The sequence below is a fragment of the Oncorhynchus keta genome, unplaced genomic scaffold, assembly GCF_023373465.1.
Source record: "Oncorhynchus keta strain PuntledgeMale-10-30-2019 unplaced genomic scaffold, Oket_V2 Un_contig_540_pilon_pilon, whole genome shotgun sequence".
In the NCBI taxonomy this organism is placed as follows: domain Eukaryota; kingdom Metazoa; phylum Chordata; class Actinopteri; order Salmoniformes; family Salmonidae; genus Oncorhynchus; species Oncorhynchus keta.
The window spans coordinates 2,370-13,200 of NW_026288272.1; the positions used below are offsets into that span (position 1 = coordinate 2,370).

Below are 10,831 nucleotides of genomic sequence, written 5' to 3' on the forward strand. Positions count from 1 at the left end.
TGTGACCCTCCTCGGTCTCTCCTGTCTGTGCCCCTCCTCTGGTCTCTCCTGTCTGTGCCCCTCCTCGGTCTCTCCTGTCTGTGCCCCTCCTCGTCTCTCCTGTGTACCCCTCATCTGTGCCCCTCCTCGGTCTCTCCTGTCTGTGCCCCTCATCTGTGCCCCTCCTCGGTCTCTCCTGTCTGTGCCCCTCATCTGTGCCCCTCCTCTGTCTCTCCTGTCTGTGCCCCTCATCTGTGCCCCTCCTCGGTCTCTCCTGTCTGTGCCCCTCATCTGTGCCCCTCCTCGGTCTCTCCTGTCTGTGCCCCTCATCTGTGCCCCTCCTCAGTCTCTCCTGTCTGTGCCCCCTCATCTGTGCCCCTCCTCGGTCTCTCCTGTCTGTGCCCCTCATCTGTGCTCCCTCCTCGGTCTCTCCTGTCTGTGCCCTCATCTGTGCCCCTCCTCATTCTCTCCTGTCTGTGCCCCTCATCTGTGCCCCTCCTCGGTCTCTCCTGTCTGTGCCCCTCATCTGTGCCCTCCTCGTTCTCTCCTGTCTGTGCCCCTCATCTGTGCCCCTCCTGGTCTCTCTCCTGTCTGTGCCCCTGCCCTCGGTCTCTCCTGTCTGTGCCCCTCATCTGTGCCCCTCCTCTGTCTCTCCTCCTGTCTGTGCCCCTCATCTGTGCCCCTCCTCGGTCTCTCCTGTCTGTGCCCCTCATCTGTGCCCCTCCTCGGTCTCTCCTGTCTGTGCCCCTCATCTGTGCCCCTCCTCGGTCTCTCCTGTCTGTGCCCCTCATCTGTGCCCCTCCTCATTCTCTCCTGTCTGTGCCCCTCATCTGTGCCCCTCCTCGGTCTCTCCTGTCTGTGCTCCCTCATCTGTGCCCCTCCCTCATTCTCTCCTGTCTGTGCCCCTCATCTGTGCCCCTCCTCGGTCTCTCCTGTCTGTGCCCCTCCTCGGTCTCTCCCTGTCTGTGCCCTCCTCGGTCTCTCCTGTCTGTGCCCCAATCCTTGTATTTACCTCTTTCTACTCTCCTCCTTTTCTGTCTGTTCAACTGTGTTTTGTGTCTCCCCTCAGCCTGTGAGGAGGCTGAGTCCTGTGTTGTGGTGTCAGTGGGCGGACCGACTCGGCTGTCCGCTGTGTCCTCTACCCAGACACCCTGGCCTGTGGCCCCTCCACTACCACCACCGGAGGTCAGGACTGTCGGCTGGTCATCAGAGAGTCAGCTCTCCAGGTCTACCTCCACAAAGGTGGGCAACATCCCTGACCCTGACTCACTATACATCCCTGACCCTGGTTCACTATACATCCCTGACCCTGGTTCACTATACATCCCTGACCCTGGTTCACTATACATCCCTGACCCTGGTTCACTATACATCCCTGGCTCACTATACATCCCTGGCTCACTATACATCCCTGGCTCACTATACATCCCTGACCCTGGCTCACTATACATCCCTGACCCTGACTCACTATACATCCCTGACCCTGACTCACTATACATCCCTGACCCTGACTCACTATACATCCCTGACCCTGGCTCACTATACATCCCTGACCCTGGCTCACTATACATCCCTGACCCTGGCTCACTATACATCCCTGACCCTGACTCACTATACATCCCTGACCCTGGCTCACTATACATCCCTGACCCTGACTCACTATACATCCCTGACCCTGGCTCACTATACATCCCTGACCCTGGCTCACTATACATCCCTGACCCTGGCTCACTATACATCCCTGACCCTGGGTCACTATACATCCCTGACCCTGGCTCACTATACATCCCTGGCTCACTATACATCCCTGACCCTGGGTCACTATACATCCCTGGCTCACTGATCATCCCTGGCTCACTATACATCCCTGGCTCACTATACATCCCTGACTCACTATACATCCCTGACCCTGGGTCACTATACATCCCTGGCTCACTATACATCCCTGGCTCACTATACATCCCTGACCCTGGGTCACTATACATCCCTGACCCTGGCTCACTATACATCCCTGACCCTGGCTCACTATACATCCCTGACCCTGGGTCACTATACATCCCTGACTCACTATACATCCCTGGCTCACTATACATCCCTGACCCTGGTTCACTATACATCCCTGACCCTGGCTCACTATACATCCCTGACCCTGGCTCACTATACATCCCTGACCCTGGCTCACTATACATCCCTGACCCTGGCTCACTATACATCCCTGACCCTGGCTCACTATACATCCCTGACCCTGGCTCACTATACATCCCTGACCCTGGCTCACTATACATCCCTGACCCTGGCTCACTATACATCCCTGACCCTGGCTCACTATACATCCCTGAGCCTGGCTCACTATACATCCCTGAGCCTGGCTCACTATACATCCCTGACCCTGGCTCACTATACATCCCTGACCCTGGCTCACTATACATCCCTGACCCTGGCTCACTATACATCCCTGGCTCACTATACATCCCTGGCTCACTATACATCCCTGGCTCACTATACATCCCTGACCCTGGCTCACTATACATCCCTGACCCTGCCTCACTATACATCCCTGGCTCACTATACATCCCTGACCCTGGGTCACTATACATCCCTGACCCTGGCTCACTATACATCCCTGACCTTGGCTCACTATACATCCCTGGGTCACTATACATCCCTGGCTCACTATACATCCCTGACCTTGGCTCACTATACATCCCTGACCCTGGCTCACTTTACTGCTGCTAATGTGACTAGTGTTTGAAGAAACAGAGATGTTTATTGGCGGGTTAGGTCGTGTCAATCACTGCAGCCTACTTCCTGTAATGGTCATTATTATTAGAAAGCGTGATTTATCATCTGAGAGGTGCTGAAGGAGTTTTACAGCTGGTTGATTCCAGTGCAGACAGTATCTCTGTCCCAAATGTCACCCTGTTCCCTATATGGTGCATTACTTTGACCAGGGCTCATAGTTGTCAGTCCAGGCTTCCTCTGACTGATGGTTATGTTTTCTGTGGGATCCAGAACCCAAGGCGACGTTGACGTCAGTGTTTATCCCCGGCTCACGGAACGCTCCAGGGATCGTCCGTGACAACGCTGCTCGGGTCAGACAGGAAGACAGTCAGACAGTTCTTGGGAGTTCCGTACGCCCGTCCCTCCATGAGAGCCCTCCGTTTCGTCCCCACAGCCTGCTGAATGGAGTGGCACATGGAACGCCACGGTTACCAGGTAAAATGACTCTGTTTTTTAAAGATGCGTTATAAAGGTTTTGTACAATTTCATCCAGTAGTTTGGAAAGGGGTGTTCACCTAAAAATGTTATTTAATAAAAATAAAAAATCATAATATTGAACCTTTATTTAAGTAGGCAAGAACAAATTCTTATTCAAAACGAGGGCCAAGGAACAGTGGGTTAACTGGTCTAGGAACAGTGGGTTAACTGGTCTAGGAACAGTGGGTTAACTGGTCTAGGAACAGTGGGTTAACTGGTCTAGGAACAGTGGGTTAACTGGTCTAGGAACAGTGGGTTAACTGGTCTAGGAACAGTGGGTTAACTGGTCTAGGAACAGTGGGTTAACTGGTCTAGAAACAGTGGGTTAACTGGTCTAGGAACAGTGGGTTAACTGCCTTGTTCAGGGGCAGAACGACAGATTTTTATCTTGTCAGCTCGGGGATTCGATCAAGCAACCTTTCGGTTACTGGTCCGACACGCTAACCACTTGGAGACCTGCCGTCCCTACACTCTAACCACTAGGAGACCTGCCGTCCCTATACTCTAACCACTAGGAGACCTGCCGTCCCTACACTCTAACCACTAGGAGACCTGTCGTCCCTAAATCAAAAATCAAATCAAATGTATTTATATAGCCCTTCGTACATCAGCTGATATCTCAAAGTGCTGTACAGAAACCCAGCCTAAAACCCCAAACAGCAAGCAATGCAGGTGTAGAAGCACACTCTAACCACTAGGAGACCTGCCGTCCCTACACTCTAACCACTAGGAGACCTGCCGTCCCTACACTCTAACCACTAGGAGACCTGCCGTCCCTACACTCTAACCACTAGGAGACCTGCCGTCCCTACACTCTAACCACTAGGAGACCTGCCGTCCCTACACTCTAACCACTTGAGACCTGCCGTCCCTACACTCTAACCACTAGAGACCTAACCACTAGGAGTCCTTACACTCTAACCACTAGAGACCTGCCGTCCCTACACTCTAACCACTAGGAGACCTGCCGTCCCTACACTCTAACCACTAGAGACCTGCCGTCCCTATGGGAGACCTGGCGTTACAAGCGCCATGCTCTCTACCACTCTAACCACTATGACATGTTACATCCTGGGATTGTTTTAATATATACACACTACCGTTCAAAACGTTTGGGGCCACTTAGAAATGTTCTTGTTTTTGCCAGAAACAAAAAGCACATTTTTTGTCCATTGAAATAACATAAAATGCATCAGAAATGGTTAATGTTGTAAATGACTATTGTAGCAAATTGGAAATCCAGTGGAACAGACTTACAATTTTAATGGATGATATTATATATCCTAATAATATATGTCTCCATTTGACTCCGCTGTCCTGAGGGAGTTTGTTTTATCCAAAGCTGGACTTACAGTCATGTAGTAGCAGGCAGAGGTGGATGAACAGTTAGGGCCTCAGACGTATGAGGTGGTCCCGGGAATCGAACCCACTACCCTGGCGTTACAAGCGCCATGCTCTACCAACTGAGCCACAGAAGGACCACCAATATCTACATACCTGCGGATGCTGTAGAGCATGAACCTACAGGGCCCATTATCAGCAACCATCACTCCTGTGTTCCAACCGTGATGGCGAGATCATGGAACGTTGTGTTAGCTAATCCAAGTTTATCATTTTAAAAACGCTAATTGATAGCAATGAGAAAACCCTTTTGCCAATTATGTTAGGACATCTGAAAACTGTTGTGCTCGCCACGCCACCTGGTAAACAAGCAATAAAACTGGCATTCTTTGAAGGACTAGCTGAGCATCTGGAGCATCAGCATTTGTGCGTGAAACCTGACGATTGATCAAGAAGGCTCAAAATGGCCAGAAACAAAGACATTTCATCTGAAACGATCGAGTCTATTCTTGTTCTGAGAAATGAAGGCTATTCCATGGCTGGAGAAGAGAGGAGGGGAAAGGTTGTTGGGCGGCCGGCCGTCACAAAAAAACTGAAGATCTCGTACAACGCTGTGTACCGCTGCCTTCAAAATGGTTGAGAACAGTGCAAACTGAGCCCTAGGGTTAGAGGCAGATGCTTGGAATTTAGGAGTGGTAGAATAGAAACAGAGAAGAAAATGTGGGAGAGCGAAAGGATGCCAGGTCCGCAGAGGCGAGTATTTTCTCCATTTCCGCTCGGCTGCCCGGAGCCTCCTGTTCTGTGAGCTCGCAATGAGTCGTCGAGCCACGGAAGCTGGGAGGGGAGACAGGCTGCCTGGAAGATAGGGACATAGAGAGTCAAAGATGCAGAAAGGGAGGAGAGGAGGGTTGAGAGGCAGAATCAGGAGATAGGTTGGAGAAGGTTTGGAGCAGAGGGAAGAGATGATAGGGATGGAAGAGGAGAGAGTAGCGGGAACAAGAGACAAGTACATTAGTGTCTAGTTGAGAAACAGCTTGTTATTATGAATGTTTCTATGGTACCCAGTTGTACCACAAGCAGTGTGTTAATGTGACTCCTAACCCTGTTGTTATGGATGTTTCTCCATGGTAGACCCAGTTGTACCACATGTTATGTGTTAATGGACCTCTAACCCTGTTGTTATGGATGTTTCCCCATGGTAGACCCCAGTTGTACCACATGCAGTGTGTTAATGTGACCTCTAACCCTGTTGTTATGGATGTTTCCATGGTAGACCCAGTTGTACCACATGCAGTGTGTTAATGTGACCTCTAACCCCTGTTGTTATGGGATGTTTCCATGGTAGACCCAGTTGGCCCACCACATGCAGTGTGTTAATGTGACCTCTAACCCCTGTTGTTATGGATGTTTCCCCATGGTAGACCCAGTTGTACCACATGCAGTGTGTTAATGTGACCTCTAACCCTGTTGTTATGGATGTTTCCCATGGTAGACCCAGTTGTACCACATACAGTGTGTTAATGTGACCTCTAACCTGTTGTTATGGATGTTTCCATGGTAGACCCAAAGTTGTACCACATGCAGTGTGTTAATGTGACTCTAACCCTGTTGTTATGGATGTTTCCCCATGGTAGACCCAGTTGTACCCACATGCAGTGTGTTAATGTGACCCTCTAACCCTGTTGTTATGGATGTTTCCATGGTAGACCCAGTTGTACCACATGCAGTGTGTTAATGTGACCTCTAACCCTGTTGTTATGGATGTTTCTCCATGGTAGACCCAGTTGTACCACATGCAGTGTGTTAATGTGACCTCTAACCCTGTTGTTATGGATGTTTCCATGGTAGACCCAGTTGTACCACATGCAGTGTGTTAATGTGACCTCTAACCCTGTTGTTATGGATGTTTCCATGGTAGACCCAGTTGTACCACATGCAGTGTGTTAATGTGACCTCTAACCCTGTTGTTATGGATGTTTCTCCATGGTAGACCCAGTTGTACCACATGCAGTGTGTTAATGTGACCTCTAACCCTGTTGTTATGGATGTTTCCATGGTAGACCCAGTTGTACCACATACAGTGTGTTAATGTGACCTCTAACCCTGTTGTTATGGATGTTTCCCATGGTAGACCCAGTTGTACCACATGCAGTGTGTTAATGTGACCTCTAACCCTGTTGTTATGGATGTTTCCCCATGGTAGACCCAGTTGTACCACATACAGTGTGTTAATGTGACCTCTAACCCTGTTGTTATGGATGTTTCCCATGGTAGACCCAGTTGTACCACATGCAGTGTGTTAATGTGACCTCTAACCCTGTTGTTATGGATGTTTTCATGGTAGACCCAGTTGTACCACATGCAGTGTGTTAATGTGACCTCTAACCCTGTTGTTATGGATGTTACCCATGGTAGACCCAGTTGTACCACATGCAGTGTGTTAATGTGACCTCTAACCCTGTTGTTATGGATGTTACCCATGGTAGACCCAGTTGTACCACATGCAGTGTGTTAATGTGACCTCTAACCCTGTTGTTATGGATGTTTCCATGGTAGACCCAGTTGTACCACATGCAGTGTGTTAATGTGACCTCTAACCCTGTTGTTATGGATGTTTCCATGGTAGACCCAGTTGTACCACATGCAGTGTGTTAATGTGACCTCTAACCCTGTTGTTATGGATGTTTCCATGGTAGACCCAGTTGTACCACATGCAGTGTGTTAATGTGACCTCTAACCCTGTTGTTATGGATGTTTCCATGGTAGACCCAGTTGTACCACATACAGTGTGTTAATGTGACCTCTAACCCTGTTATTATGGATGTTTCCCATGGTAGACCCAGTTGTACCACATACAGTGTGTTAATGTGACCTCTAACCCTGTTGTTATGGATGTTTTCATGGTAGACCCAGTTGTACCACATGCAGTGTGTTAATGTGACCTCTAACCCTGTTGTTATGGATGTTACCCATGGTAGACCCAGTTGTACCACATGCAGTGTGTTAATGTGACCTCTAACCCTGTTGTTATGGATGTTACCCATGGTAGACCCAGTTGTCTGCAGCCTGGAGCTGTGGAGTCATCAGCCAGCAGTGAGGACTGTCTGTACCTCAACATCTTCGTCCCCAGCGGCATCGTAAGTCACATTGTACCGATAGAGATCTTTGTTTCACTAGAAGCCCTGTTGACCTCTCCTTTAGTAACCCCTAGACACCTCAAACACCACTCCACTACCGGTCCCTCAGATTGACAGTTGGTCTGCCGTGTCATTCCTGTTCTTGTCTTTTCCTCTGATAGAGAGGGAGTGCAGCGGTCCTGGTGTTCTTCCATAACCCGTCTGGAGCAGCCAGCGATGACACAGCATCTCTACTGGACGGCTCCTACCTGGCTGCCGTCGGCAACATCGTCGTGGTTACCGTCAACACCAGGGTTGCAGCGTTCGGATTCCTCAGCACAGGTGCTCCTCTTAACACACGTCAGAAGCAGCATTCAATTATCTTACAGGTTATATGCTTTCAAAAGTAACGAACAAGTGCTGCCTTCTAAATCTGAACTCACAACTGGGTCTGAGAGCGCTGCTGAAATGGCTTAATAAGTGAATGTAAATGTAGGAGGAAGACAGTGGACATGAAGTTAGAATCAGGTCACGATGAAAGTGAAGGGGAGAGGATGACATGCTTACTGTTGGTATTCTGCTGCTTTGGGGGGCTGAGAGGGCCCGGAGGGAGAGATGGGGGAGGGGAGATGAGGGAGAGATGAGGGAGAGATGAGGGGGAGAGGGAGGGAGATGAGGGGGGAGGGAGAGATATGGGGGGACATCTCTGCTGATGGTGTGTTCTGTGCTGATGTGGCACTGAGAGGGAGGAGTGACTCTCTCCACAGTCAGCTAGCCAGCCATAGCACACAGCTGGCACACTCACAGACATGTGGAAGGACTGTGTGTGTGTGTGTTCAAGTTTCAACTTTATTATCCTAGGCGGCACGTTCTGTTTTAGAGTGATGTGTAGTCTTGGTGATAGGAGCCCTCAGCCAGCAACTCTAGAAGACCCTGCAACACAGCCACACCTACTAAACCACTGGTCCCTCCCAGGCAGCCCTTCTATAAAGCCCTGCAACACAGCCACACCTACTAAACCACTGGTCCCTCCCAGGCAGCCCTTCTATAAAGCCCTGCAACACAGCCACACCTACTAAACCACTGGTCCCTCCCAGGCAGCCCTTCTATAAAGCCCTGCAACACAGCCACACCTACTAAACCACTGGTCCCTCCCAGGCAGCCCTTCTATAAAGCCCTGCAACACAGCCACACCTACTAAACCACTGGCCCCTCCCAGGCAGCCCTTCTATAAAGCCCTGCAACACAGCCACACCTACTAAACCACTGGTCCCTCCCAGGCAGCCCTTCTATAAAGCCCTGCAACACAGCCACACCTACTAAACCACTGGTCCCTCCCAGGCAGCCCTTCTATAAAGCCCTGCAACACAGCCATACCTACTAAACCACTGGCCCCTCCCAGACACCTCTTCTATAAAGCCCTGCAACACAGCCACACCTACTAAACCACTGGTCCCTCCCAGGCAGCCCTTCTATAAAGCCCTGCAACACAGCCACACCTACTAAACCATTGGCCCCTCCCAGACAGCTCTTCTATAAAGCCCTGCAACACAGACACACCTACTAAACCACTGGTCCCTCCCAGACAGCTCTTCTATAAAGCCCTAAACCTAAACTGGCCCCTCCCAGACAGCTCTTCTATAAAGCCCTGCAACACAGCCATACCTACTAAACCCCTGGCCCCTCCCACACAGCTCTTCTATAAAGCCCTGCAACACAGCCACACCTACTAAACCCCTGGCCCCTCCCACACAGCTCTTCTATAAAGCCCTGCAACACAGCCACACCTACTAAACCACTGGCCCCTCCCAGACAGCTCTTCTATAAAGCCCTGCAACACAGCCACACCTACTAAACCCCTGGCCCCTCCCACACAGCTCTTCTATAAAGCCCTGCAACACAGCCACACCTACTAAACCCCTGGCCCCTCCCACACAGTTCTTCTATAAAGCCCTGCAACACAGCCACACCTACTAAACCACTGGTCCCTCCCAGGCAGCCCTTCTATAAAGCCCTGCAACACAGCCACACCTACTAAACCATTGGCCCTCCCAGACACCTCTTCTATAAAGCCCTGCAACACAGCCACATCTACTAAACCACTGGTCCCTCCCAGGCAGCCCTTCTATAAAGCCCTGCAACACAGCCACACCTACTAAACCATTGGCCCCTCCCAGAACCTATAAAGCCCTGCAACACAGACACACCTACTAAACCACTGGTCCCTCCTTCTATAAAGCCCTGCAACACCTACTAAACCATTGGCCCCTCCCAGACAGCTCTTCTATAAAGCCCTGCAACACAGCCATACCTACTAAACCCCTGGCCCCTCCCACACAGCTCTTCTATAAAGCCCTGCAACACAGCCACACCTACTAAACCCCTGGCCCCTCCCACACAGCTCTTCTATAAAGCCCTGCAACACAGCCACACCTACTAAACCACTGGCCCCTCCCAGACAGCTCTTCTATAAAGCCCTGCAACACAGCCACACCTACTAAACCCCTGGCCCCTCCCACACAGCTCTTCTATAAAGCCCTGCAACACAGCCACACCTACTAAACCCCTGGCCCCTCCCACACAGTTCTTCTATAAAGCCCTGCAACACAGCCATACCTACTAAACCACTGGTCCCAGATATCTCTCCACCTATTGTCTTCTAGACGGAGCTTTTCTAAAGCAACACTTTGGAATGTTCCATGCTTTCTGTTTGCTGTTGCTGAGTGTATTCACATTCTTACCAGGCTTTGGTAAAATGATATTTGAAATCTATCCAATAGTTTCTTGGTCCATTCTTAGTGGGTAATTACAGTATTGATGTGCTGCAGTGGCTTTTGGAACCCAAATGGAATAAAAACATGTTGTTTGTATATTTTTGGAAATGATGTAGACGATAACACAAGTCACAACCCAAAGAACACATTACGTTATATAAGTATGTCTCTTGAATGGATTTGACTCTTGACACGGTACATGAAATAACAGCAGTGTGAACTGAATGCCTCTAGGGACCACAGCCCTGCCAGGTAACGCCGGCTTCCAGGACCAGGTAGCCGCTCTGAAGTGGGTCCAGGAGAACATTGAGGCGTTCGGAGGTGACCCCAGGCTGGTGACGGTGGGGGCAGAGAGGAGTGGAG

General features: G+C 50.3%; 2 long non-coding RNA genes across 5 annotated transcripts; both read right to left on the minus strand.

The window, feature by feature from the left end:
- Nucleotides 1-5,782: 5,782 nt before the first annotated feature.
- On the minus strand, nucleotides 5,783-7,612 carry LOC127925280 (uncharacterized). Of its 2 annotated transcripts, XR_008120316.1 has the most exons (4): nucleotides 6,817-7,612; nucleotides 6,604-6,744; nucleotides 6,392-6,531; nucleotides 5,783-5,886 (listed from the first exon to the last, which is right to left on the minus strand). It is a non-coding gene; the product is annotated as an uncharacterized LOC127925280 (long non-coding RNA). The 2 variants fall into 2 exon arrangements; XR_008120317.1 differs by lacking the exon at nucleotides 6,604-6,744 and having other exon boundaries at nucleotides 6,392-6,557; nucleotides 6,985-7,612.
- Nucleotides 7,613-8,409: 797 nt separating this feature from the next.
- On the minus strand, nucleotides 8,410-9,743 carry LOC127925279 (uncharacterized). 3 transcript variants are annotated; one of them, XR_008120315.1, is made up of 4 exons: nucleotides 9,665-9,726; nucleotides 9,133-9,193; nucleotides 8,950-9,071; nucleotides 8,410-8,888 (listed from the first exon to the last, which is right to left on the minus strand). It is a non-coding gene; the product is annotated as an uncharacterized LOC127925279 (long non-coding RNA). The 3 variants fall into 3 exon arrangements; XR_008120314.1 differs by having other exon boundaries at nucleotides 8,950-9,193; nucleotides 9,665-9,743; XR_008120313.1 differs by lacking the exon at nucleotides 9,665-9,726 and having other exon boundaries at nucleotides 9,133-9,247.
- Between the last annotated feature and the right edge of the window lie 1,088 nt (nucleotides 9,744-10,831).